This window comes from Chiloscyllium punctatum, chromosome 36, assembly GCF_047496795.1.
Source record: "Chiloscyllium punctatum isolate Juve2018m chromosome 36, sChiPun1.3, whole genome shotgun sequence".
NCBI lineage: Eukaryota > Metazoa > Chordata > Chondrichthyes > Orectolobiformes > Hemiscylliidae > Chiloscyllium > Chiloscyllium punctatum.
In genome coordinates, this window is record NC_092774.1 from 31,976,428 (window position 1) to 32,003,889 (window position 27,462).

A 27,462-nucleotide genomic window follows, 5' to 3' on the forward strand; every position below is an offset into this window, starting at 1 on the left:
TCCGGTCCCAATAGCGAATTCAATAATTCTAGGGCCTGAACTCCATGGTATCCTCGTCCCTGCCGCACACGCCAAGCCCTGTTATCACATAGTCTGTCATTCCACACTACTTCGCCACGAACAGTCTCCATTAACAGTTATTCACCCTCCCACGCAGATCGTTATCAATTCCTTTTTCTGTCCAACAGCTCTTCCCTCGCTTTGGGCTCTGTCCTGTTCTCCGCCTTCCTCCCACAATATCTCCTGCATATAAACCGACATTTTCCCAATCACCATCTGTTCTGTGGAAGGGTCACCGGCAACTCCTGTTTTTTGTTCCTGATATACAGCATCCGCAGTTCTTTCAGATTTTTATTGAGAGAGAGTTGGACATTGTTTCGAGAGACAGAAGGAGAAGGGGGTGGGGGGTGGGTGGAAACAGAACAGACATGAACGTAAAATCATTGTAGTGCGATCACTTCCCTTAAACATGAATAGAGCGCGTGGTGCATCTGTGAGCTTGTGGCGCAACGGTAGCGCGTCTGACTCCAGATCAGAAGGTTGCGTGTTCAAATCACGTCAGGCTCACTACAATCAACGTCTAACATTTCAGATGAAGAAAGGAGTACGTTGTATCGAAAGTTATTTGCGGAAACTTTCGATCACATGTGAATCTTTGCTGTCAGTTTGATTTGTGAACACTGTGTCAGGGAGGTGGTGTGCCCATTGTTTGGGTAAATGCTCAGCTCCCCGCAATGTGCGAAGTCGAACACAAACTGTTCATTACGGTATTTAAACACACAGCCGCTTCGTTCAGTTGGTGACCGCGGGGTGTGAATAACATTATACCGATTTTTTTACAACATAATCTAGAGATTTCCATCCAGGTTTTAGTCACATCAAACTGCCACGTAATGATGTTATGGCCTCAGTAAACTATAATAACGTGAAGATCGCTGGGATGATTTTCTACATCCGACTGCAATATAAACACAGATCATTGTTTCCAGTTTTGGTGGAACAAAAGACATCATATTGATGGAAAATTACAGTTAGTGCAAACACAGCTAGCCATCGATAAATATTAATCCTGTTCACTTCAATGGCCAAATTTCAATTCAGGAACCAAGTGCACTCGGCTGCTTGTAACATAGACAACATGACAAAATGGCTCATAGGAGCAGAAATGGGACATTGAGGAGAAGTGAAATGTTTGCTTTTGGTCACCTCCACAATTGTTAGAAAAACAGGTTGAAAGGATTCTTAAAAGGTGTCTGAAGGAGTGGTGAGGCATAACACTTCAGACAGCACAAAGGGGAAGACCACTTTCTAGTGGAAGAAAAAGACATTCCTTATTTCTGAAAGAACTGGGAAACAGAAGAGGGAATGAAATCTGACTTGGGATCTATTTCCTATTTGTTGAGGATGTTGCTTCATCACAGTCTTGGTTTAGAGCATAAGCTCTTCATCAGGAATAAAGGGTGGCCCAAGGGGGCTGAGAGATAAATGGGAAGGAAGTGGGGCTGGAGGGAAGGCAGCTGGGAGTGCAATAGTTAGATGGAGGTAGGGATTGATGGTGATAGGTCAGAGATGAGGGTGGAGTAAATAGGTGAGAAGCAAGGTGGACAGGTATGACAGGTCAAGAGGTTGGTGTCGAATTGGAAGGTTGGATCTGGGACAAGGTGGGGGAGAGGAAATAAGGAAACTGATGAAAACTGCATTGATACCATGTAGTTGGAGGGTCCTAAAGCAGAAGTTGAGGTGTTTTTCCTACAAGTGTCGGGTAGCAAGAGGCTGGCAGTGGAGGAGGCCCAGGACTTGCATGTCCTTGGTGGAATGGGAGGGGGAGTTAAAGTGGTAAAAACAGATGCTGAAAACCAAATACTGGAATAGTGGTGCTGGAAGAGCACAGCAGTTCAGGCAGCATCCAACGAGCAGCGAAATCGACGTTTCGGGCAAAAGCCCTTCATCAGGAATAAGGCAGTGAGCCTGAAGAGTGGAGAGATAAGCTAGAGGAGGGTGGGATAAAGTGTTCAGCCACAGGGCGGTGTGTCGGTTAGAATTAGAGTCCAAGAGTTGTTCCCTGAAATATTCGGTTAGTTGGCATCCAGTTTCCCCAATGTGGTTGAGACCATATTGCGAGCATTGGACATAATCTTATAAATAGATTGCATAAGTCTTAGCCTGCGAGAATTTGAATCATCACTCCCAAATGAGATGATGCCATGAATATCAGTGAACTGCTCTTTTTGTTAAAAACCACAAGTTCTTGATTTATTTTCACAAGTTACTGGTATTCACACCTGCACATTCAATGTCAAACTCTGACATCAGAAATTAAATTACAGCATTAATTTTGACTTGAAATATTCGAACAAACAAATTAGTAGCACACAGTGAATCGCAAGTCTGATTAATCTGAAATTAAATTTGACCAAAAAAATATAAAATCAAGATGGGAGATAAGAAATGGGGGAAGGGCAGAAGGCGAGAAATGCAGCATCATAGAAAGTGCTCCCCCAGAGTGTGCATTTTGCCAACTACCACTGCTAAATATAAACACTCTGATATGATTTTTCGGTTTTAATGTAAACCATAGACCCACACATTAGGTACCATTTAAATGAGTTAAAAATACAAGCATTGAGCAAATCCAGATTCCAGCCTTACCCCTCCTTCTTGGAGCTTGGACCTTCCTCCAGTGCCGGGGGGTTGTTGAACTCCTGGGCTCCAGCGGCCACGCCTCCACTGAAGAAGCTTTGGGAAGCAGATGCAAAGGCAAGATGCAGAACAGAGAACCTTTGTATATGAAAGTAGCTTACAGAGATATTGAGCAATAGAATCACATGGTTTTTACCCATCGATCTCTGGGTTATCTACCCAGCACACTCACGCAGCAATTCTCTACTTCTGTGCTCCCAGCAGCTGGATCGTGGATCAGTTTAAAGTAGGTCCTATATCTCTGATTACATTGGTACACAAGGCAGTGAAGAAAGGTTTCAGCACACTGGCCTTCATCAGTTAGGGAACTGACTATAGATGTTGGCAAGTTATGTTGTAGTTATACAGGACGTTGATGAGGCCGTACCTGGAATATTGTGATCAGTTTTGGTCCCCTTGGTGTTCTGACTTCTGACTTCTTCAACTCTGGGTTTGTGTTGAACTTGATGGGATACTTTGTCCAACTCAGCATGTTTAAACAGTATCGCTCAGAGGGATTCATCTGAAACTTTTCAGGAGGTGAGCTCAACAAGATTGAACTATTCAAAGTTACTTGGACTCTATTTTAAACTTACCTCAGGACCAGTAGTCAGAGACACGTACAGCATGGAAACAGACCCTTCGGTCCAACTTGTCCATGCTGACCTGATATCCTATATTAATCTACTCCCATTTGACAGCACCTGACCCATATACTCTGGCAGCTCATTTCATACATATGCCACCCTCTGCATGAAGAAGTTGTCCCTTTAATATATTTTGCCTCTTACCCTAAACTTATGCCCTCTAGTTCTGGACTCCCCTACCCAAGGAAAGGACATTGTCTATTACACTGTCCATGCCCCTCATGATTGTATAACCGCTATTAGGTTACTTCTCTGCCTCCGATGCTCCAGTGAAAACAACCCCACGCTATTCAGCCGCTCCCTGCAGCTCAAGCCCTCCAACCCCCAGCAACATTCATGTAAATCTTTTCTCATAGATAAGTCAACGTTTCAGTCATGAAGAAGGGTTAATACCCAAAACGCTGACTACTCCACATCCTGGTGCTGCCTGGCTTGCTGTATTCTCCCAACCTCCTGCTTGCCAACTTCGGGTTGCAATATGTAGTGGCTCAGTGATTACCACTGCAGCCTCACAGTGCCGGGGACCCAGATTTGATTCCAGCCTTGGGTGGCTGTCTGCGAGGAATTTGCACTTTCCCCCAATGTCTGAGTGAGTTTTCTCTGGGTGGTCCTGTTTTCTTCCATAAACCAAAGATGTGCAGGTCATGTGGCGGGCCATGCTTAATTGCCCATAGAGTTAGGTACATTAGTCAGAGGGAAATGGGTCAGGATGGGTTACACTTCGGAGGGCCGGTGTGGACTTGTTGGGACAAATGGCCTGTTTCCACAGTGTAGCTAATCTCATCCAATACTTTTGTTACTAACGAATGGCAGAGTAAGCCAAACTTCTTCTCTGATGGTCTTGCGATCTTAGGTTTCTCTGGATCATTTCATTGGCAATGTGCAGTCCCGGGCTCAATGAGCAACAGTGTCCACTGAAAGCAAAGCTCATAGAATCATAGAACCCCCACAATGTGGAAACAGGTCCTTCAGCCGAACACATCTGCACTGATCTTCCGAAGACTAACCAACTCAGATCCATTTTCCTACCCTTCATAAATTGCACACAGACCCCCCAATGGTGGAATTATTCCTGAGTTCCCGGTGCCATGAGGCAGCAGTGCTAACCCTGAGCTACCATGGGGTTGGGTTTGTAGGGTGTAGGGGGGGCAATTGCATTCCAGCAGAAAACAATAACAGCCCAACTACTCTCCCACTGCACCCACTGTCAGAACTGGCAGGAGGTTCAGACCTGGGAGGTGACTGAAGGCATCATCACTGGTAGGATCTGATCGCTGGGAGCGCTGGTGCCCCCGCTGGTGCTTCCGCAAGTTGTAGGAAAACATGAACCTCTTCTCACACTCGGTCCAGCTGGAGGGCATCTCCCAGGTGTGGGCACATTGGTGCTTCAGTAGGGCAAAGGAATTGCTGAAGGCTTTCCCACACTTAGGGCAGCAGAATGGCCTCCCCTCCTCCGCCACTGTCCCCCCCCCAAACCCCCGTGTGGTCCAGCTGGTGATTCAGCAGTGTGGAGGAGCAGGTAAAGACCTTCCCACATTCAGGGCAGGAGAATGGCTTCTCCCCGGTGTGGATGGGCTGGTGCCTCAGCAGGGCCGAGGAATTGCTGAAGGCCTTCCTGCACATAGGGCAACTGAATGACCTCTCCCCCATGTGGACACACCAATGGGCCAGTACGTCGGAGGAAAGAGCAATGCCCCTCCTGCAGTTGGGGCAGAAGAACGGCCTCTCAGTGTGGACCCACTGGTGTCTCAACAGGTGGGAAGAACTGCTGAAGGCCATCTCGCACTTGGGGCCGGAGAACAGCCTTCCCCGGTGTGGACCAACTGGTGCGTCAGCAGGGCAGAGGAATCACTGAAGGCCTTCCCACACTCAGGGCAGCAGAGGGGCCTCTTCATCTCTGTGGGCCCATTGGTGCTTCAGAACCCTTTCAAATTTCACAAAATCCTTCTGATTGGAGGGACACCAGAATTGCACACAATATTCTAAAAGTTGTCTCACCAATGTCCTGTACAGCCACAACATAACTTCCCAACTCCAATTCAGGCAGCATCCAAGCAGCTTCGAAATCGACGTTTCGGGCAAAAGCCCTTCGTCAGGAATAAAGGCAGTGAGCCTGAAGCATGGAGAGATAAGCTTATCTCTCCATGCTTCAGGCTCACTGCCTTTATTCCTGACGAAGGGCTTTTGCCCGAAACGTCGATTTCGAAGCTACTTGGATGCTGCCTGAACTGCTGTGCTCTTCCAGCACCACTAATCCAGAATCTGGTTTCCAGCATCTGCAGTCATTCTTTTTACCTTCCCAACTCCAATACTCAGTCAGAGGATTGGGAACGCTTTCAAAACCCACAAAAAACAAACAGGAAAGAATGGAGGGACAAACCGAATTTTTGAGAGTGAGCTTGGAAGCATCACTGAGAAATCGGCGGAAAGGGTTTATTGGGGACGCGTTCTCCTTAAATACACTATATACGTATTTCTCTTGTGGTCTTCGTAATTTCTCTGTGCTGCAGTGTGTAGTGGCTCGTTGAAATAATGTCCTGATGCAGCTTCGTTTGTGGGTGTTGGGATGATTGCTTCTGTGGTTAAGTATTTGGTTTGTGTGTGTTGTTTTTCTGTAGATGCTAGTTTGAAGTTCCCCATTGACTGTTCGCTCCACTGTGACATCTAAGAATGGCAGTTTATTGTTGTTCTCCTCTTTTTCAAACTAGGAGCCCCCCTCAGGCCATAGTCTCACTATTGGAACACCAATATACAGACTAGTCAAAGGCCTCCACTGAGGACTAAAACACCAAGTCGAAGATTCATGCCACTCCATTTACTCCATCCAAGAATTCCCAAACACCAAAGACACGAAGATAGAAGAGGATGGAATAATGTTGTCCTTTGACATAACAGCCCTGTTCACATCCATTAATATCAACGTGGCCAAAGAAAACTGAAGACACTACTCGAAGAACTAAAGACAAAAACACAGCACCAACTTCATCAGCAAAGATAACACTGTCAACCTCGTGGAACTGTGCCTTACCACCCACTTCATATTCAGTAACAAGCCCTACAAACAAATCATAGGAACACCCATGAAACACTTCTGTCATCAAAAAATGAAACAAATTAGAGGAAACCTACAACACCATCAACAATCTCCTTACTGGCATAAAATTCACAAAAGAGGAGAACAACAACAAAGTGCCATTTCGAGATGTCACAGTAGACCGAACAGTCAATGATAAATTCAAAACAGCCTCTGCAGGAAAGCAACACACGCGAACCAAGTACTTAGCTACAGAAGTAATCACCCCTACACATACAAACAAATCTGAACGAGGGCACTATTCCAACGAACCACAACACAGTGCAGCACCCAGTGACTCCGAAGACCAATAAGGAACTCTACAGCACATTTAAGGAGAATGGGGAGCCAAAAAAACACACTGCAAATTGCTTCCCTGACTGGGAATCGAACCCGGGCCGCAGCGGTGAAAGCGCCGAATCCTAACCACTAGACCACCAGGGAAACGGCAGCGAAGTTTGACAGCTCTACTGAAAATTGCTTCCCTGCCCGGAAATCGAACCCGGGTCACGGTATTTTGAAGGCTTCCACCAAAGTTGTTTCTTGTATCCATTGCTCCCGATGCGGTCTCCTCTACATTGGGGAGACTGGAGCCTCCTCGCAGAGTCAAGTCACAGCGTTTGAGGGAACATCTCCAGGACACCCGCAACAATCAACCCCATCGCCCTGTGGCCCAACATTTCAACCTCCCCTCCCACTCTGCCAGGGACATGCAGGTCCTGGGCCTCCTCCATCGCCGCTCGCTCCCCAACCGATGCCTGGAGGAAGAACGCCCCAACTTCAGCCTCGGCTACATTCAACCCCAGGACATCGATGTGGACTGCACCAGTTTCCTCATTTCCACTCCCCCCACCTTACCTGAGTTCCAACATTCCAGCTGAGCGCTGTCCTCATGACCTATCCTACCTGTCAATCTCCCTTCCCACCTATCCGCTCCACCCTCCTCTCTGACCTGTCACCGACGTCCCCAACCCCATTCACCTATTGTACTCTTTGCTACCTTTGGCCCAGCACCCCCCAATTTATCTCGCCACCCCTGGAAGCGTCCTGCCTCTATTCCTGATGAAGGGCTTTTGCCCGAAACGTCGATTTTCCTGCTCCTCGGAAGCTGTCTGACCTGTTGTGCTTTTCCAGCACCACTCTGATCTAAACTCTGGTTTCCAGCATCTGCAGTCCTCACTTTTGCCTACCCAATAAACCCAGTGTGCCGATTTCACATCAACAAACTGACACAAGTAGACACAACGTCTACAGAAAGCCACATTACTTTACATTAAAGACATCTGGGAAATGATGTCCAGACAACTCAAACCTCTCAGCATCATGGTGGCCCACAAACCTACCAACACACTTAAACAGCGGCTAATGAACCTGAAATACCCGATACAAACAACCAGAAAACGAATGTTATTTACAAAATACCATACAAGGAAATATATACATGAACTCTGCCGCACAGTTCTCTGTGGCAAGAAATGCTGGGATGAGATAAGGAAGATTTTTTTCAGCCAAAACGAATCGGCACTGACTGGACAGCCATTTAAAATCAACGCTGTCAGCCCAGGATGGAAGACCCGAAGGGATGGACAGTTTTCTTATTTCCTGAAGATTTACAAAGCTGAGACTGGGTTTTGGTGTTTGTTCCCTCTCCACTCCCAGGAGCCGCAGTGGTTGGGGCGGTGAGTTGGGAAAAGTGAAATGTTCCCATGAGCAGCGTGTGGGGCTATTTCAGCTTCCCCTCCTCTGACAGCCTGTGACTTGACTCTGATGTTCTCAGGGACATTTACTGACGCGAGACAGTGAAAAGAGTCTCGTTCCTGCAGATCGGGAATTCAAACCTTATGCCGGCTTCAGGACAATGAGAAAGATTAATTGGGGTGTGTGAAGAAGCTGTGAGCTGCATTTCAAACAGGTGGGTGGAGTCAGATGCATCATCCATTGCGCCCCCGGTCCTGTGCGGATCTGACACCGCCATGCTGCAGAGTTCTGACGTTAACACGGACATGCGCAGCAATGGGAACATTCACAAGAGGAACAACCAAAGATAATCACCGTCACTGATTCCCTTCCACAGGCCCAACTTTGTGAAGCAGTATCTTTCACTGGCAAATAAAACACTTTTGTCCTCAGGTGCCTGCTTTATTTCGGTCGCGACTTCACGCCCCACACTGTTCTAGTCTCATTTCCAAACTCTTGACTCAAAGCCTCAATAGCAGCTCTGTGGGTATCTGCTTGTTCCACCCTGACAGGCAGTGGGCTACAGATTCCCGACCAGTCCCAATGTGATTGAAATATTTCAACACCCTCAACTGATTGCATTAAAAAAAAACCGTCGAGCAATCTCCCTTTTCTTTTGATGTCGTTTCTCAACTGTAGTCGGCAGGGATCACACCTGCGTGGGGGAACCGCAATGGATTTCATGTCCATCGCATTCACCACTCGGCCCATCAATACAGAACCACACTGACAGCTTCTTTTCCCAGGTCTGTCTGCCTGTGGAGCTGAGAAAGTGTGAATCATTGCTGAGTTTGTTTGAATCCAATCACTTCACAGATTTCGAAATATCTGCAAATGGCGAGTCTGGGTGTTTCATCCCGAAAGATGAAATGGACGTTCAGTCAAAAACAGAAATTGCAGGAGCACCTCAGCAGGTCAGGCAGCATCTGTGGAAAGAGAATCAGAGACAACATTTCAGAACTCGTTTATTTCCTCATCCAAGTACAGCCAAACCTGCTGAGTTTTTCCAGCAGTTTCTCTTTCTGTCTCGGATTCTCAGCATCCGCAGTCCTTTACGTTAGAAATTCAATAAATTCAGAAACCCCTTTGTCCTGCCTCAGTGGAGAAGATTTCCGTTTGGGAAACATTTTCCTGAAACCATGAAAAACGTGCATCTCCGCAGCCAAGAAAGCGGTAGGAGCGAGAACCAGAAACACTGCGTCCCTGGGTGGTCTCGAACCACCACCCTTTCGGTTAACAGCCGAACGCGCTGACCAATTGCGCCACAGAGACAGGCCCTAGCGCTACCGGCAAAGTGTCTTTGAGGAACCTACTATTCAATTCATAGTTCAACCTGCCCCGCCCAAAATTACCATTGTCTTCTATCAATTTTACTTTTCCATAATAAAGCCTTGGACATTCATTATGGAGACATGGGGACAGTCTGATCCCACCATCTGCAGGCACATCCATGTCACGAGGAACGAACTCTCCGACACCGGGGCCATCGCCCTCCGAGCCTTTCAGTGTTTTGCCTCTTCCCGAATTTTCTCATTGGCCCCGAGCCGAGAATGGGTTTGAATTCCTGATGAGCAGAGAATTTTTTCAATGTCTCGGGTCAGTTGATGTCCTGAGAATATCAGAGTCAATCAGCCTCTTAAACAAGGGGACGGTGTCTGGACTGTCTCTGCTCAGTCCGTCAGTTCATCCTTCATTCTCCTCTAATTCCACTTCCCAAAGTGTTTCTAAAGATTCACAAAGCTGGAGACTGGGATTTGTGTTTTACTTCCTGAACATTTTTCCACCTGCTAACTGACGATATTTTGTCAAAACCTCTTCCCCATTGTAACACATGCATCATGTCCAGGGATGAGCAATTTCCATTTTGTGGAGACATTCCCAAGTTTGAGAATGTTCTCTTTGGAGCAAAGAAGGTTAACTGGAGATTTCCAGGGGTTTTTGTCAATGATGGGAGAAGACGTGGTGTTTTCGCTGCTCGTTGGATGCTGCCTGAACTGCTGTGCTCTTCCAGCACCACTAATCCAGTATTTGGTTTTCAGCATCTGCAGTCATTGTTTTTACCTTGTTGATTTTAACTCTACTGCGAATCCTTTTGCAAGGATGCCTGCCTTGAAGAAGTTTTCTTCCTTTCTCTACAAGAATCTCAGGGAGTCCCTCTCCCACTGCAACTCCCAGGTCATTTCCTCTGCTCTGAAGCTCTTCAACCATGTTGTGAAACAAACTCGGTACCACAGGCACACTTGCCTAGTTTCAAACTTCCAGCTCAGTTACTGTCTCCTTGACTTGTCCGACCTGCCTATCTTCTTTTCCACCTATCCACTCCACCCTCTCCTCCTTGACCTATCACCTTCATCTCCTCCCCCACTCACCCATTGTACTCTATGCTACTCTCTCCTCACCCCCACCCTCCTCTAGCTTATCTCTCCATGCTTCAGGCTCGCTGCCTTTATTCCTGATGAAGGGCTTTTGCCCGAAACGTCGATTTCGCTGCTCGTTGGATGCTGCCTGAACTGCTGTGCTCTTCCAGCACCACTAATCCAGTATTTGGTTTTCAGCATCTGCAGTCATTGTTTTTACCTTAATGATCAGAAGAACCTATTGCCACTGACTCGGGTCAGTTACCAGAGGACAGGGATTGAAGTTCTTTAATGGAAAGCAGCATTTGTGTCGAACAAACACAGCGAATACTGCAGAAAGCCAACGGGTCGAGTAGCATCAGTGGAAAGGTAAACAGAGCCGACGTTTTGAGTGTGCTACGGTTTTTGTTCAGAACTCAGTGTTTTGCCTCTTCCCGAAGTTGGTCCAGGTCTGTGTCTCAATTGACAAACACATGGCAAGTGCAGTGCGGCAATGTGAAGTTATAGCCTTTGCTGTTTAAAAGAAAAGCAGTGCATTGTTGAAATGGTGACATATTGGAATGTGGAGGAAGTGAGGACTGGAGGTGAAAGTCGAAACATGTTGCACTGGAAAAGCACAACAGGTCAGGTAGCATCTGAGGAGAAGGACAGGGAACGTTTCGGGAACAAGCCCTTCATCAGGAATGATGTATGGATGTACTAAGGGGTCTCAGATTCCTTCCACACCAGTCAATGCCAGTTGTCGGGCAGATGCAGCAGGCAATGAGCGAGGCAAGTGGTATATTACGAAGAGGAATTGAGTTCAGAAGTGGGGTCATTGAACATATTTAAGGCTACGTTCATCTGAGTTTTGAACAACAAAGAAGTGGATGCTTATCGGGGGAGGTAAGAAAATGGTTTTAAGACCAGTACAGGTCATTCACAGAGACTGACAGCACTAAACAGACCCTTCATCCAACTAGTCCGTGCTGAGTATGTTCTCAAACTAAACTCGGCCCACCGACCAGTGTTTGTCCCATAAACCTTCGAAACTTTCGTATTCATGTACTTATCCAAATGTCTTTTAAACGTTGTAACTGTACATGTATAAAAACATGAGGGGCATGGATAGGATTAATAGACAAAGTCTTTTCCTGGGGTGGGTGAGTCCAGACCGAGAGGGCATGGGTTTCGTGTTAGAGGGGAAAGATACAAAAGAGACCTAAGAGGCAACTTTTTCACGCAGAGGATGGTACGTTTATTGAATGATCTGCCAGAGGAAGTGGTGAAGGCTAGTACGATTGCAACATTTAAAATGCATTTGGGTAGGTATATGAATAGGAATGGTTTGGAGGGATATGGGGCCGTGTGCTGTCAGGTGGGACTAGATTGGGTTGGGATAGTTAGTCGGCATGGACAAGTTGGACCAAACAGTCTGTTTCTGTGCTGTACATCTCTATCTCAATGTTCAACATACTCAGTGACCTGGCCTCCACAGTTTTCTGTGACAATGAATTCCATAGATTCACCACTCTCTGGCTAAAGAAATTTCTCCTAATCTCCATTCTCCCTTTATGCTAAGGCTATGCCCATGGGTATTAGTCTCTCCTCCCAATGAAAACATCTTCCCAATATCCAATCTGTCCAGGGCGTTCAATGTTCTGCACGTTTCAGTTAGATCCCCCTTGAATGTGGGCCTGTTAATCAGCATGAACCAAACCCTTCAGGATGAGGACATCCGTGATTAGATTCAACAAAGTGAGAATGGAGGGTGAGAGTGTGGGGTGGAGATTTTCAGCTTTTAGGGAAGAAGGTAGGAAAGAAAGTTTAACATAAATTATAATTGATCAGATGAGCCGATGGGCCAAGGAGTAGTGGATGGAGTTTAATTTAGACAAATATGAGCTGTTGCATTTTGATGAGGCAACTCAGGGCAGGACCAATGTGGTTAATGGTAAATTAATGGAATTCTGTGCTCAAGGAAGCAGTAGAGGCAGCTTCATTAAGACACTGTTGGATGGGTTTTTTGCGTGGAAAGGGAATTAAGGGAAGTTGGGATAATGCAATTAGGAGGAGCTGAGACGATTGATCGATCCGCCATGATTTTAATGAATGGCGGAGCAGGGTCGATGGGCCAAATAGCCTACTCCTTCAATTACTTTGAAACGATAACCCTGCGTTTCCCATGGCCAACCCACCTAACCTGCACATCCCTAAACACTGGGCAATTTACCACAGCCAATCCAAATCAAGGCCAGTGAGCAATGGAGTGATGTGGAAACCAAACACCAGAGAATGAGAGAAAGGGACAAGGAGAATAAATGTACTAGCAATCAAAACTGGATTCTAACCATCACAAAAAATAAGACTAAAAGCTCAGTATGTGAATGTGTGCTGCATTGTAACAAAAGCGAATTAATTGACTGCACACATTGTAGAGAATAATTATGATCAGAGACTCCTTACAGAGATATGGCTTCAGAATGACAAGGATTGGATCCGGAATATCGAGGGGATACGTGGCATTCAAGTCGACTGAGAGGCTCAGTAAAGGTGGAGGGTGGGCACTGCTAATCAAAGCACTGATAACATGGTAGTCTCGTGTCAGCTCGGATTTCAGGTCCTGATTTCTCTGTCCTCTGATCTCCCTGTTCCCACAGAGTTAAATGTTGTCTGTTCTCAGCTCTGCTCGATTTCTGTTGAAGCTTTGACCCCCTTTTGCACCTTCTGGAGCAATAAAATATTCTGAGCCTCCTGGGAATGAGACCTTATCTATACCGCTTCTGATTTTAAAAATCTCTATAAGGTTAACTGTCAACTTCCTCGGCTCCATTGGAAAAATGTCCCAGATTCTTCTTAATTCAAACCCTCTATTCCCTGCAACACGCTGGTAATGTCGGGAATAGGGAATTGTATCAAATCACATAAATGTACTGTTTGAAACAATCTAGCTGTGTTCTGGCCTGAGATATTGAGAGTCCCTGGTGTAAGTAATTACGAATGCAATAATTTTGGTCACAGAATTGAACAATAATTTTGCAACAAAGGGATCTACTTTGATAAGGAGGTAGTGGTCATTTCTAGGGTAAGTGAACAGTTTGTAGATCAGGGAGATGAAGTTCCGACACGTGGGAAGGGCAAGAAATGACTGTGATAAATAAGACAAAGACCTGTGGATGCTGGAAATCTGAAACAAAAACTGAGAACACGGGAAAAACTCAGCAGGACTGGAAGTATCTGTGGAGAGAAAGCAGAGTTAAAGTTTCGATTCCAACAACCCCTCTTCAGGATTCTGAAATAGTTTGTGAGAACCCCTTAAGTCACCTGCCCAGCTTTAAGACCACAATACTCAGGAGCAGGATGAGGCCATTTGGCCCATCGAGTCTGCTCCACCAGTCGATCATGGCTGATATGTTTCTCTATCCCATTCTGCTGCCCTCTCCTCATAACCCTTGACCCCTTATTAATCAAGAACCTATCTCTGTTTTAAATGCCCTCAATGACTTGGCATCCTCAACCCTTCTCCGAGTGGAAACATCATCTCCTCGTCCACACTGTCCTGTCATAGAGTAGCACAGCGCTGCCTGACCCACTGTGATCTCCAGCATTTGTTGTTTTCAGGAAGGATTCCAGCATCTCCAACAACGCGCTTCTAAATTTTGTGCCCAGTTGGTTAGCTCTCCCTGGATGCCGTGAGATTTAACCTTACTCAACAATCCACTGTGCGGTACAATTAACAAAGTCCCAGCCCCCACCTCTTTCTGCACACATGGGCAGCACGATGGATCAGTGGTTCGCACTGCTGCCTTACAGCGCCAGGGATCTACTTTCCATTCCAGCCTTGGGGCGACTCTCTGTGTGGAGTTTGCACATTTTCCGTGCTGTGTCTGCTGGGTTTCACCCGGGTGCTCTGGTTTCCGCCCAACATCTAAAGGTGTTCAGTTTCGGGAGAAGTGGCCATACTAGATGGGCCCATAGTGTGCAGTAAGTGTAGTGGAATGGGATAGGGGAATGTGTCCACACGAGTTACGCTTTGGATGGTCGGTGTGGACTTGTTAGGCTGAATGGCGTGTTTCCACATTGCAGGAATTCTACGTGGCATTCCCCCAACTCCAGAGTCTCAGCAGCCTTGGCTTTTCCCATGGACAGTGTGGGGGAGGGAAACAATGTTTTACACGGGAGGAAGGTTCTGTGAGTGTGAAGCTAAAAGGAAACGCAGTGCATTGCTTGAGCTGTTTTCCCCGGTATACCAGAGGCTGAGGGGTGATCTTACAGACGTTTATTGAATCATGAGAGGCATGGATAGGGTAAATAGACAAGGTCATTTCCCTGGGATGGGAGAAGTCCAGAACAGGAGGATAATATGTTTGAGGTGAGGGAGGCAAGTGTAAGGAATGATCTGCCGGAGGAAGTGGTGGATGTAGGTCCAATAATAACATTTAAAAGGTATCTGGACGGGTATATGAATAGGAAGAGTTCAGAGGGATATGGGCCAAGTGCTGGTAAATGTGACGAGATTAATTTAGGCTATGTGGTCGGCACGAATGATTTGGCCTGAAGGACCTGTTTCTGTGCTGTGTATCTCTATGACTCTGGCTTGCCCGTAATGTTTGCCCTGCCTGTGTGTTCAGTTTCTGTCTGGTGTCGGTGTCAATGCCTTGATATCTCATTTCCTCCATCTCCCCACTTCCACCTCCCCAGATGTTAACCATTTCGTGTCTGGTTGTTTCTCAAGAAGCTGCATTGAAGGTTCATCCTGAATTAACACTTTTTTTGCTTCCCAAAATCAGACTTACTCACTCCTAGATGTCGTGAAAGATACTAACTTTCAGGTGGAGGTATCCACAATTCAGAGGTGTCTGTCTTGATGTTTTCACTTTTCGGTCTCTGTAAGATCCTGTATCAGTACCGTCGGGAGGATTAGTTTGAGCGGAATGAGAATAGAGGGGTGAGAGGGGGTGGGATGGTGCTTTCAATTTTGTGGAAAAAGAAAAGAATGTTCTGCAGAAAGTAGAATTGCTTGTTTGGAATTTCTAACCTGGACTGACAGTGATGACTTTTGTAATATCTTTTTACAGATTATTTGAAGATCTGAAGACGGACGTTTCAATATCAATAGATGAAGAGCTTTGCCTGAAACATTGACTCTGCTGCTCCTCAGATGCTGCCTGATCTGCTGTGCTTTGACTCTGACTCTCCAGCATTTGCAGTCCTCAATTTCACGTCAATGTCTGGCAGTCACTGAATCCATCGGGACTATAACAATTTTCGACTGTAATTCTGTGAGAAGGAACCAAGCTTTTTGGTTCCTCTTTCAGTACGTTTTCAGCATCAGTGAGACTGGATGAGAGACCCGACTATTGCAGCACTCTGATTGTGGAGCCAGTAAACGTTATACATTTGGGAAAAGGAATTCACGGCGGGGCGGTACTGTACACGCGTTTGTGTGCAGCTGAAGCTTCGGTCATGGAGAAACCCAAGGAATCCCGTCCCGTGGAGAAACCATGAAAATGTGGCGATTGTGGGAAAGGCATCCGTTTCCCATCTGACCTGGAGACTCATGGGCGCAGTCACACCGGGGTGAGACTGTTCTCCTGCCCTGAGTGCGGGAAGACCTTCAGCAATTCATCTGTACTGCAGAGGCACCAGGGGGTCCACACAGCCGAGAGGCCATTCTTCTGCCCCGAATGCGGGAAGGCCTTCAGCTATTCCTCCGTCCTACTGACCCACCACCGGGTCCACATATTAGAGAATCCTTCAGCTGCTCCAAGTACGGGAAGGCCTTCAATGATACCTCTGCCCTGCCGAGGCACCAGCGGGTCCACACCGGGGAGATCCCGTTCTCCTGCCTCAAGTGTGGGAAAGGATTGACCCAGGCATCCCACCTTCGGGTCCATACGGGGGAGAGGCCCTTCCCCTGCCCAGAGTGCGGGAAGGCCTTCAGCAATTCCTCCCACCTGCTGAGGCACAGGTGGGGCCATACCGGGGAGAGGCTGTTCACCTGCCCCGAGTGGAAGCGGAGGTTCTCATCATTCTGCACCTTGCAGAAGCGCCAGCGGGCACACCAGTGCTCCCAACAATCTGATTCTGCTGGTGAAGCTGCTGTGGGCCACTGCGAGGACTGAATCCCTGGACATTCTGACAGTGCTTATAATGGGAGAGCCGGTCGGATTTTCTGTTTTATTCCGTCATGCTCCCCCACCCCTGCAACTTTGCTTCCAGTGGGCGCTGCTGCTTGTTGATACCAGCAGCTGTTCTCTTTAGTTTTTTCTTGTCCAGTTAAATAATTATTGACTCTGTCTGGGAACGAACCCCAGTCTGTAAGAAATACCTGAATACTTCAGGGTGTCCATTCGCATTCAGCAGTGACTTAGAAATTAAATTTACGGTTATGTGCCTGTGAACAACTCATCATCGAAGGATTGCCCAATGGCTTGGCAATCGATTGTTGGAAATGGTTTGCTTGCTCTGATAATTTTAAAAATTCTCTTCCTTAATTTACCCCTTAAGTTTCTGCCTCGGAGATGGTGGAGGACTTGATCAAAGGGATTAAATCATTGCTATTAACTGGATCATCTTGTTTAACTTTGCACGAGTAAATTTGCGGTATTCATAATTGTTTGTTTTTGTTTAAATTATAATTCCGGTGTGCAAGATCTGTTCATCAAGTGTGGTTCACTTCGCGAAACTGCTGTGGGTCACTCTCAGGATTGAGCCCCTGTGTATTTTGACAGTGTGTGTGCAGTGGGAGAGTCAGTGGGCTTTTTTGTTTTATGTTCTTGCCCCGCCCAGCCCCGCCGCCAACTTTGCTTCCATTGGGCATTGTTGCTTGTTGAGCCCAGGAGCTGTTCTCTCTAGATTCTACTGTCCAGTTAAAGAATTGTTGGCTCTTTCTGGGAATGAGTCCCAGCCTGTAAGAAATGGCTGAATACTGGGGTGTCTATTCACATTCAGCAGTGACTTTTAAATTAGATTTACAGTTACGTGTCTGTGAAACAGTCATAGTCCAAAGATTGCACAAAGGCTTGGCAATCCATTGTTGGAAACTGTTTGCTTGAATTGGTAAGTTTAAAAACAATTCTTTTTTAATTTGCCGCTTAAGTTTCTGTCTCTGAGATGGTGGGGGACTTGATCAAAGGTTTTAAATAATTGCTATTAATTAGATTATCTTATTTAACTTTGCCCGAGAAAATTTACTATATTTATAATTGTTGGTTTTTGTTTAAATTATAATGTTGATGTGCAAGATCAGTTCTTCATCAAGTCTGGTTCGGGACAGTTGAGAAATTGAGGGACATTGCGTGTTTTAATTTCACTGTGTTGTGAATCTAGTGACAGTGACATTCATTTGTATTGGGTTGCTTACCCTTAGTTGTCGTGTCTTCCACCCCAACTATTCACTATGGTAGTGAGTTCCGCAGTCTCACCACACTCTGAGGTTTTTCATCAAATCCTTAGTAGAGAATTGTAAGGGAAAATGTTGACGAGGGCAGAATATAGGGTCTTAACTGCAAAAACCAGGAAGACATTCGACAAAGTAAAACCATGACAATGGCGGGATAAATAAGGAACTTTGACAGCAATTAAGAGGTCACACGTCGGAGTTCAAGATAATGGTCGTGACAAAAAGAAAAAGTACTCTGCAGATATTGGATATAGTAATTAAGCAACTTTCTAGATGCTGGAGTTGGTTGAATACGATAACGTAAGAGATGAAATAACCAAAACCACGAATGTAATTTGATGTCGGTAACCATTAAACAAGTGCATACTATTGATTGATATAGGCCAACTTCGTGCAAGTAGGTCATTCAGCCCATCGAGTCAACATTGCCTGACCGTCCCACCCAGACCCAGTTCGTAACCCTGTCCCTATAAACCTGCATCTCCCATGGTCAATCCACCCTCATCTGCACATCCTTTGGACTGTGGGAGGAGACCACAGCACCAGAGGAAACCCACGCAGACACAAGGGGAGAATGTGCAAACTCCACACAGACAGTCGGCCCGAGGGTGGGATCAAACCCAGGTCACTGATGCCGTGAGGCAGCAGTGCTAACCACCGTGTCACCACCACATGCTGCTATCTTAAAAAGTGAATTTCAAAGACTCGAGAACACTTGAGAGAAAAACAAAACTCTCCTATCTTAAATGAGAGACGAGTCTCTGGCTAGAATTGAGTTAACATTACATTTACATTAAGTCCTCTCCAGATGTTATACAGTTCCATCGGATCATCTGTTTCTTCTAAACTCAATCTGATACAAGCCCAGCCTGACATCCCCTTGTCCCCGATTATAAGTTGAGTAAATGAGCGACCCTCGACCTCACTGGCATGACAAAGGATGCCATCAATCCAGTTGACCTTAACTGTCTAACCTCTTGACCCCCACGCCACAATGTGGTCAGACGCAACTCAGCCCTGAACGTGAGCAGAGGAACTGAATAGACAGCAGTGAGGTGGACATTGCATTCCCAGAGAATATTGTTCACGTGAGAATGTTGTTCTGCTCACATTCGGATCACTGCAGGGACTATGTCTCCTGTCACTTAAATGTCTTTGATCCCAATAACAGTCTAGTTTTGTTGTACATTGTGTGTGTTTTATCTGTGTTTCACTGCATGATTTTCTGTTGCTGTCATTCCCATTAGGATGTGTGAATTCAGTACCAGATAATAGTCTCAGTTCTGAATGTTCCTTGAGGATTGGTGTAGGATGAACTAAGTGTCAGTCTGAATGGAAGAAACTCTACTGGTTATTTAACCACGCGCTGTCCTTCTCCTGGGACTGTATGAATGGGGAAGTGTAGAGGAAGTTTTACTCTGTATCTAACCCAATGCAGTCTCTGTCTTGGCAGTGTTTGTTGGGGACAGAGTTGAGGTAGCTTCACTTGCAATTTAAGAGTAGAGGAAGCTTTATTCTGATTGTCATCCCATGCTGTCCTTGTCCTGGGAGGTTTAGATGGCATCTATAATTGAAGTGAATGCAGACTTGGCTGTGGGAGTGGAGGGTACTTCTACCTGAGCACACCCATCTTTGAGATTGCTGTGCTGATCAAGACAATCTCAGACACCTTCATGCACTTTTCCAACCAACCACAGGGTGGTTAAGGATGGGTATAAATGCTGGCATTGCCAGCGATGCCCACACCCCATGCATGAATAAATACTTTCTGTTTAAAAGTTATATTCACGTTCCAAACCCTCGAATGTATGATTACTTACATGGAAAATTCCTGTCTGCTGGAATTTCATTTTAAAACATAGGAATGTGTCAATCATGTAGAAATATAACACGAAAAACAAATGGAGAATTTAACAGGTAATGAGCAGGACCAGAATGCTGAGTCAGCCTGACCCCCATGGCTGAGAGAGTTCTCCCAGACGTTGAAGTTACACCAGTGCCTTTTACTCTTGCAGCTTCCCCAAAAGTTTGTCCCTGATGTAAGATCATTCAATGACCCGAAGTACGAATTGTTTTTATCTCCATAGCTGGTGCTAGACTTGCTGAGTAATTCCAGCCCTTCTGCTCTACCCTTTTCTGGGATTTGAGCTTCCCTAAGTCAGTGTAATGAAGAACTGCAGATGCTGGATATATGAAACACAAAAATGCGTCAAAAGCTGGAGAAACTCAATAGGACTGGCAGCACATGTGGAGAGAGAAGCAGAGTTAGTATTTCAAGTGCTGTGACCCTTCTTCACAACTGTTCTGGACTCAGGCCTGGATATTGACTCTGTTTCTTTCTCTCTCTCTCCACCGGTGTTGCCAGACTGGCTGAGTTTCTCCAGCAATTTCTGTTATGACACTCTCATAAGGTTGATGTTTGTTATCCATCCCTAAGTGAAAGGTGTCTTGCTTGTGCTAATTCAGAGGGTAGTTTAAGAGTCAACCACATTGCTGTGGGTCTGGAGTCACGTGTTAGACTGACCATGCAAGGATGGCAGTTTCCCTTCTGAAAGGACATTGGTGAACATGGGTTTTTAGGACAATTGACGTCAGTGCCATCGATACCATACTGAGACTTACTTTGTGTTCCCCATTGATGATTTGAATTATTCTCATCTCACCTCTTGCTGTGGTGGGATTTGAACTCATGTTCCCTGGATTACTCATCCTGTGACGTTATGACTACACTGTTGTTTCCCATTCGTTGCTATTTTGTGTTTGTTGTTCACGTCTTTGTCTTCTGATGTTTGGGAAATTGAACCTGTTTAAAAGATTGCCCTAAACTTGTCCCTTTGACCAAGTCTTTGGTCACCTGTCCTAATCTGTGCTCCGGTCTTGTGATATTTAAAGGAATTCTCATTATGTTCATGTGAAGCACTTTGAGATAGTTAACTGTACCACAGGTATTATTTGAATGCAGCATGTGTCCCTATCTTAATATCTGAAAGTACAGGGTCATATTTTAAATGTAGAAGACAAAAATGAGGATGATTTCTTTTCTTTCTGAGGGTTGTGTGTCTTCTTCAAAAGGCAGTGGATTCAAAATCTTTAAGGCAGAGGTAGATAGGTTCTTGATAACCAAGTGGATGAAAGATTGTCGGGGATGTGTTGGAATGTAGAGTTGAGGTTGAATTCAGATCAGCCATGATCTTATTGAATGCTGCAACAGGCTCGAAGTGCCGAGTGGCCAACTCCCGCCCATTATATGTTTGTATCAAGCAGTCTGTGTCTCCCCTCTTAAAGCTATGAACTGGGTAATTCCTTTCCAATATTGTCCCTTGTAGACAGTTAATTTAACACCGATGGCCCCCTATTGGGAGCAGGCACATTGTAGCAATTGCAGTATTTCTTGTGTTAATTTTGTTGCTTCTTACTCAGTGTTGCTGAGAATCTTCGAAATAAAAACCAAAACACTTCTATTATTATCGCACGAAAAGAAGTGTTGGTTTGGATGTAACATTGTTGAATTAGCCATTCCCATCTTTTCCAGTATTCTGTGTTTAAAACCCTCGAGTCTGGTTTGTACCCCTGAAACAGTTCTTATCAAGGTGATATTTGACATCCTTTGTCACGGTGACAGGGATGAACATTCCCTCGTCGACCTGCGGACAGCCTTGATCAGGGTTAATGACAGTCCTGACCCTCTCCAGCATCACTCTATCCTCTGGGAGGGTCTGCTTTTAGCGTCTTCCGTTCTGATTTGTTTTTCAGTAGCTGCTGGTGTTGGCATCTATACTGATGATATCCAAATGTGCCTGAACACCACTTCTCTCCCGACTCCTCTGTCATTCATAATTTACCAATAATTTTACCTGAATGCCTGCCCAATTTCCAGCATTGGATAACCATAAACATTCCCTTAGTTAAATGTTGTGAAGTGTGAAGCCATTGTTTTAGTCCCCAAGTTCGACCTGAGCCCCCGTACCCACCCCCCACCCCCACCCCAGTAACTCTGTTGACAGCCTTTATGTCACTTTAAAACTAGGATGGATAGATTCGTGAAAAGTCGGGGGATGAACAGTTGCAGGAAAAGGGCAGGAAAGTGACTGTGGGGAATGCCAGATCACCCAGAATCCTACTGAATGGAGAAGCAGGCTCAACGGGCTGAATGGCATATTCCTGTTCCGATTTCTTATGGTTCCCGAGCCCTTACCTCTGATACAGGAAACTGACTTCAGTATGTGCCATTACTGAGAGTGCTGATGGTCCCTTGTGTAATATCAACAACTTAACAGTTGCTAAAACCTCTTGCTCCTTTGTTACCTCTGAACACAATAAGCCAATGTGTTCAGGGGAGGCGATGGCCGACTTTATTGTCACCAGAGTATTCACCCAGGTAATGTTCTAGGGACTTGTGTTCAAAACCTGCCACGGCAGATGGTGGAATCTGAATTCAATATAAATCCGGAATTAAGAGTCTAATGATGACCTCGTTGTGGTTTGTTGTAAAAATGTATCTGGTTTCCTGCTGTCCGAACCTGGTCTGATCTACATGTGATTCAGATCCACTGTCAGCTGGTTGAATCTTCACTCCACTTTCAATCAAAACCTCCACTTTCACCTCCCTACGTTTCTCCTCCATTTCAAGGTCAATCTCCCTTTTGCCTTCCCTATTAGTCACTGTGTTCCCAGAAGCAGGATTGTGGATCAGTTTAAAGTAGGTCCTATATCTCTGATTACATCGGTACACAAGGCAATGAAGAACGGTTTAGGTACACTAACCTTCATCAGTTCGGGAATTGAGTATAGATATAGTTATGTTGTAGTTATACAGGACGTTGATGATGCTGCACCTGGAATATTATGACCAGTTTTGGTCCCCTTGGTGTTCTGACTTCTGACTTCTTCAACTCTGGGTTTGTGTTGAACTTGATGGGATACTTTGTCCAACTCAGCATGTTTAAACAGTATCGCTCAGAGGGATTCATCTGAAACTTTTCAGGAGGTGAGCTCAACAAGATTGAACTATTCAAAGTTACTTGGACTCTATTTTAAACTTACATCAGGACCAGTAGTCAGAGACACACACAGCATGGAAACAGACTCTTTGGTCCAACTTGTCCATGCTGACCTGATATCCTAAACTAATCTAGTCCCATTTGACAACACCTGACCCAAATCCTGTGGCAGCTCATTTCCTATAAGTACCACCCTCTGCATGAAGAAGTTGTCCCTTTAATATATTTCGCCTCTCACACTACACCCATGCCCTCTAGTTCTGGACTCCCCCATCCCAGGGAAAATACCTTGTCTATTAACCTGTCCATGCCCCTCATGATTTTGTAACCTCTATTAGGTCACTCCTCTGCCTCTGATGGTCCAGTGAAAACAGCCCCAGCCTATTCAGCCTCTCACTGTAGCTCAAACCCTCCAACCCCCAGCAACATTCCCGTAAATCGTTTCTCACAGAGAAGTCAACGTTTCAATCATGAAGAAGGGTTAATACCCAAACCACTGACTACTCCACATCCTGGTGCTGCCTGGCTTGCTGCATTCTCCCAACCTCCTGCTTGCCTACTTCGGGTTGCAATATGTAGTGGCTCAGTGTTTACCACTGCAGGCTTACCGTGCCAGGGACGAGGTTTGATTCCAGCCTTGGGTGGCTGTCTGTGAGGAGTTTTCATATTCTCCCAGTGTCTGCGTGGGTTTTCTCTGGGTGGTCCTGTTTTCTTCCATAGTCCAAAGATGTTCAGGTCATGTGGATTGGCCATGCTTAACTGCCCATAGAGTTAGGTACATTAGTCAGAGGGAAATGGGTCTGGGTGGGTTACTCTTCGGAGGGTCGATGTGGACTTGTTGGGACAAATCGCCTGTTTCCACACTGTAGCTAATCTCATCTGCACTACTTTTGTCACTAACGGATTGCTGAGTAGACTCGATGGGCCGAATGGCCTAACTTCTGCTCCGATGGTCTTGCGGTCTTACGTTTCTCTGGATCATTTCATTTGGCAATGTCCAGTCCCTGGCTCAATGAGCAGCAGTTTCCAATGAAAGCAAAGCTCATATGTTGGTTGAACTCCTACAGTGTGGAAACAGGTCCTTCAGCCCAACACATCTGCACAGATTCTCTGAAGAGTAACCCACTCAGATCCATTTTCCTAGCCTCCATCAATTACACACAGACCCCCAAGGGTGGAAGTATTCCTGGGTTCCTGGTGCCATGAGGCAGCAGTGCTAACCCTGAGCCACCATGGGGTTGTAGTTGTGGGGGGTGGGGGAGGCAATTGCAGTCCAGCAGAAGACTAAAACAGCCCACCTACTCTCCCACTGCACCCACTGTCAGAACTCGCAGGAGGTTCAGTCCTTTGGGGTGACTGAAGGCAGCGTTACCGGTGGGATCTGATTGCTGGGAGCGCTGGTGCCCCCGCTGATGCTTCCGCAAGTTGCAGGAAAACATGGACCTCTTCCCACACTCGGGCCAGCTGAAGGGCCTCTCCCCGGTGTGGACACACTGATGCTTCAGGAGGACAGAGGAATTGCTGAAGGACTTCCCGCATTCAGGGCAGCAGAAAGGCCTCCCCCCTCCGCCCCCATCCCCCAATGTGGACCAGCTGGTGCTTCAGCAGTGTGGAGGAGCGGGTAAAGCCCTTCCCACACTCGGGCAGGAGAATGGCATCTCCCCGGTGTGGACGGACTGGTGCATTAGCAGGGCTGAGGAATTGATGAAGGCCTTCCTGCACTTAGGCAACTGAACGGCCTCTCCCCCATGTGGACCCACCAATGGGGCAGCAAGTCGGAGGAAAGTGCAAAGCCCTTCCTGCACTCGGGGCAGAAGAACGGCTTCTCCTCAGTGTGGACCCACTGGTGTCTCAGCAGGTGGGAAGAACTGCTGAAGGCCATCTCGCACTTGGGGCCGGAGAACAGCCTTCCCCAGTGTGGACCAACTGGTGCGTCAGCAGGGCAGAGGAATCACTGAAGGCCTTCCCACACTCAGGGCAGCAGAAGGGCCTCTTCATCTCTGTGGGCCCATTGGTGCTTCAGAACCCTTTCAAATTTCACAATATCCGTCTGATAGGAGGGAGACTAGAATTGTACACAATATTTCAAAAGTGGTCTAAAAATTGTCCTGTACAACCACAACATAACCTCCCAACTCCAATACTCAGTCAGAGGATTGCGAAACCTTTCAAAACCCACAAAAAACAAACAGGAAAGAATGGAGGGTCAAACGAATTTTTGAGAGTCACCTTGAAAGCATCAATGAGAAATCGGCAGAGAGGGTTTATTGGGCACCCGTTCTCCTTAAATACACTATATACGTAATTCTCTTGTGCTCTTCGTGGTTTCTCTGTGCTGCAGTGTGTAGTGGTTCGTTGAAATAATGTCCTGATGCAGCTTCGTTTGTGGGTGTTGGGATGATTGCTTCTGCAGTTAAGTACTTGGTTTGGGTCTGTTGTTTTTCTGTAGCTGCCAGTTTGAAGTTCCGCATTGACTGTTCGCTCTACTGTGACATCAAGGAATGGCACTTTGTTGTTGTTCTCCTCCCCGTCAAACCAGGAGCCCCCCTTAGACCATAGTCTCACTACTTGGAACACCAATATACAGACTAGTCAAAGGCTTCTACTGAAGGCTAAAACACCTACTCGAAGATTCACTCCACTCCATTTACTCCATCCAAGAATTCCTGAACATCAAAGACGCTGAGATAGAAGAGGATGGATTAATGTTGTCCTTTGACATAACAGCCCTGTTCACATCCATTAACATCAACGTGGCCAAAGAAAACTGAAGACACTACTCGAAGAACCAAAGACACAAACACAGCATCAACTTCATCAGCAAAGATAACACTGTCAAGCTCGTGGAACTGTGCCTTACCATCCACTTCATATTCAATAACAAGCCCTGCAAACAAATCAACGAAATACGCACGAAACTTCCAGCATCAGGATTCCTAGCAGAAGCAATAATGCAGAGACTCGAACAGACAGCCCTTCCAACGATCCAACCCAAACTTTGGGTCCGCTACAGCAATGATACTTTTGTCATCAAAAACTGAAACAAATTAGAGGAAACCTACAACACCCTCAACAATAACCTTACTGGCATAAAATTCACAAAAGAGGAGAACAACAACAAAGTGCCATTTCGAGATGTCACAGGAGAGCGAACAGTCAATGGTAAATTCAAAACAGCGTCTACCGGAAAACAATGCACGCGAACCAACAACTTAACTACAGAAGCAATCACCCCTACACATACAAACATATCTGAATCAGGACACTATTTCAACGAGCCATGACACACTGCAGCACCCAGGAACTTCGAAGATCAATAAATAACTGTACAAAGCATTTACGAAGAACGGGGAGCCTATAAAGCCCCTGAAAACAGTTTCCCTGACCGGGAATCGAACCCGGGCCGCGGCGGTGAGAGCGCCGAATCCTAACCACTCGACCACCAGGGAGATGCAAGCGCAGCCTGATAGCTCTATCGAAAATTACTTCCCTGCCCGGAAATCGAATCCGGGCCGTGGTCAGTCGAAGGTTGTCACCTGTGTATCCAACAATGTCATTTCTTGTATCCATTGCACCTGATGCAGTCTCCTCTACATTGGGGAGACTGGAGACTCTTCGCAGAGTCAAGTCACAGCGCTTGAGGGAACATCTGCAGGACACCCGCACCAATCAACCCCATCGCCCTTTGGCCCAACATTTCAAACCCCCTCCCACTCTGCCGAGGACATGCAGGTCCTGGGCCTCCTCCATCGCCGCTCCCTCCCCACTCGATGCCTGGAGGATGAACGTCTCATCTCCCGCTTGGGGTAAATTCAACCCCAGGCCATCAATGTGGACTTCATCAGTTTCCTCATTTCCCCTCCCCCACCTTACCTCAATTCTAGCCTCCCAGCTCAGCGCTGTCCTCATGATCTGTCCTACCTGCCAATCTCCCTCCCCACCTATCCGCTCCACCCTCCTCTCTGATCTGTCACCTCCATCCCCATCCCCATTCACCTATTGTACTTTTTGCTACCTTCGGCCCAGCACACCTCAGCCCCAATTTATCTCTCCACCCTGGAGGGATCCTGCCTCTATTCCTGATGAAGGGCTTTTGCCCGGAACGTCGATTTTCCTGCTACTCGGAAGCTTTCAGACCTGCTGTGCTTTTCTCGCACCACTCTGATCTAAACTCTGGTTTCCAGCATCTGCAGTCCCCATTTTTGCCTACCCAATAAACTCAGTGTGCCAATTTCACATCAACAAACTGACACAAGTAGACACACGTCTGCAGAAACCCTAGCCACATTACTTTACAATAAAGACATCTGGGAAATGATGTCCAGAAAACTCAATCCTCTCAGCATCATGGTAGCCCACAAACCTACCAACACAACTTAAACAGCGGCTAATGAACCTGAAATACCCGATACAAACAACCAGAAAACGAATGTAATTTACAAAATACCATACAAGGAAATATATACATGAACTCTGCCGCACAGTTCTCTGTGGCAAGAAATGCTGGGATGAGATAAGGAAGATTTTTTCAGCCAAAACGAATCAACACTGACTGGACAGCCATTTAAAATCAACGCTGTCAGCC

General features: G+C 46.3%; 4 non-coding genes across 4 annotated transcripts; 1 reads left to right on the top strand and 3 right to left on the bottom strand.

The window, feature by feature from the left end:
- Positions 1-495: 495 nt before the first annotated feature.
- On the top strand, positions 496-567 carry trnaw-cca (transfer RNA tryptophan (anticodon CCA)). The gene has a single exon. It is a non-coding gene; the product is annotated as a tRNA-Trp (tRNA).
- A 6,204-nt stretch (positions 568-6,771) lies between these two features.
- On the bottom strand, positions 6,772-6,843 carry trnae-uuc (transfer RNA glutamic acid (anticodon UUC)). The gene has a single exon. It is a non-coding gene; the product is annotated as a tRNA-Glu (tRNA).
- A 2,491-nt stretch (positions 6,844-9,334) lies between these two features.
- Positions 9,335-9,408, bottom strand: trnan-guu (transfer RNA asparagine (anticodon GUU)). Its single transcript has one exon. It is a non-coding gene; the product is annotated as a tRNA-Asn (tRNA).
- Positions 9,409-26,254: 16,846 nt separating this feature from the next.
- On the bottom strand, positions 26,255-26,326 carry trnae-cuc (transfer RNA glutamic acid (anticodon CUC)). The gene has a single exon. It is a non-coding gene; the product is annotated as a tRNA-Glu (tRNA).
- Positions 26,327-27,462: the final 1,136 nt, after the last annotated feature.